Consider the following 2,077-nt stretch of genomic DNA (forward strand, 5'->3'; position numbering starts at 1 on the left):
GATGAATATATACTTCACTAAGATTAAAATACAAAGGCATTTTTATCTGCATTCTATTTTTTTCTCACAGAATGTTAATGTTTTTAATGTAAATATTTTCTTTTTTTTAAAGATACCTGCAAAAGAAAATTTTTGCCTAGAATTATTTCAAAGTTATATTATTTATTTGACAACAATAGAATAAATTCAGGCCTTTTTTATCAAGTGAGTCCCCACTTTCCCCCCATCAACAGAATTAACTGTGGGTAATTCAATCAACCCAAATAGAGTGTTAAAACAATCGAAAACATTAAGGTAACCATGTTATGCCTCAGAGCTTTGTCTTCATCTGTTAAAAACAATCTAATATATAGGGTTTTCAATTATATTTTTAAAAAGGCACAGAAATATGGCAGTCATTCATTCTTATATTTCTAACCTCCTTTTCTCCCTTTTTTAAATCCTAAGAAATCATAACCAATCCAGGACTATTAAATTCTTACCTGTTTCTCACTTTCTGATCCTACTCCCTTGTATTTTAGGCTAGTACACCCTCACATAAACTATGGCATATTTGACCACACTTTTGGAAATATCTACATTATTTGTTGTAGTGGACCTAGATTCTTCAAATATTAACTAGTTTTTGAAAGAAATTAAAATGCTAAATTTCCAAAATATTCTTTCAAATTGGGCCTATATCTTGCCTCACTTTCGTAGCTTTATCTTATTATTGGGAGCTGACTCTCTTTACTATATCTACTGACAGTGCTCTTCACTAGTGGTGATAAATGTCTTGTATAGAGTTACAGAAACTGCATTAGTTAGGACTTTTCTGCTTGCAAGTTATAAAAACACAAACTTAGCTTAAGCAAGTTTAAGTTTATTGCCTTATAGTGGTAGAAAAGGTAAGAGGGCAATTCAAAGAACTGAATGAAGAGCTCTAGGAAACAGGAGCTTAGTGCTTCAGTTCTCTGTCCCTCTCTCCACCTCACATGTCTGCTCAGCTTTATTCTCCTAAATTGAAAACACACCTTCTCCCAGGTGGCAGTAAAAATAACTGCCAGCAGAACCAACTTGACATTGTCCTAGCTTGGCATCCCCAAAAGTAAAGTAAAAAGAGTTACTCTCTTCCAACTAGCATATATTAATTACAGAGAAGAATTATAATTGTAATTATCCTTGCTTGGATATTCGCACCCCAGAATTAAATATTTTGTCTGAGTGAATGGGTTGGATGATTGGCCAGGTTGTGGGGGAGTGTGGCCTGGTACAAGAGAGGAATTGGAAGAAAATACACTGTGTAGTCACAACCATAGTACCATTGTTCACAGTAAGAATTAAGAGAGCTATACTGTGGCTGCCACTTGTTTTAAAACTTAGACAAATCATTTAATCTCTTTAATATTTTTCATTTCTGTAAAGGGGATAGTAAAATGTAATAATACCTTAATTAAAGCCCCTGGAGTGTAGGAGGGGATGAGGAACTCAGATGAGTGTGTTAACTAAAAGGGGCAGAGTTAAGGATGCCTTCCATAGAATTATTATATTTAAGTGAAAGCAACTATTTTCACATAAATATAGTGAGCTAACTCAACACTAAATCACTCTAGCAGTAAACTTACAGGTTTTTAAAACAAAACAAAAACCCACACACAATTGTTTCATCCCCTGGTGTATGTATTAACCTTCCAGACCTAGCTAACTAGGATATACTATTTCCCAAGCTATAATTAATATGTATGAAGTCCGTATAACAGCATGGAAAATGTGAATGATGCAATGTTAAGTAAAAATAGCAGAATACAAAATGTATTTTATTGTGAATGCAATTATGTAAAAACATATATATGAAAAAAACTGGATGGGATTTCTTAAATGTGATAAAGCTGTTATATCAAGGTGGCATGAGATTTCGATTTTCTTTTTGCTGTCTTCTAAACTTTCTGTAATATTTTTATGCCACTTTTAACATTTAGAAAAAAAGTGTTTTTATCACACTGGGTGGAACTTCTTTAAAGGTGACTAAATACAGCAAGAACTCTAACCTATGTGCATCCAGGTCTTGCATAATAGAGGTCCCACTAATTATACCGCT

The sequence above is a fragment of the Galeopterus variegatus genome, unplaced genomic scaffold, assembly GCF_000696425.1.
Source record: "Galeopterus variegatus unplaced genomic scaffold, G_variegatus-3.0.2 Scaffold53, whole genome shotgun sequence".
Lineage (NCBI taxonomy): Eukaryota > Metazoa > Chordata > Mammalia > Dermoptera > Cynocephalidae > Galeopterus > Galeopterus variegatus.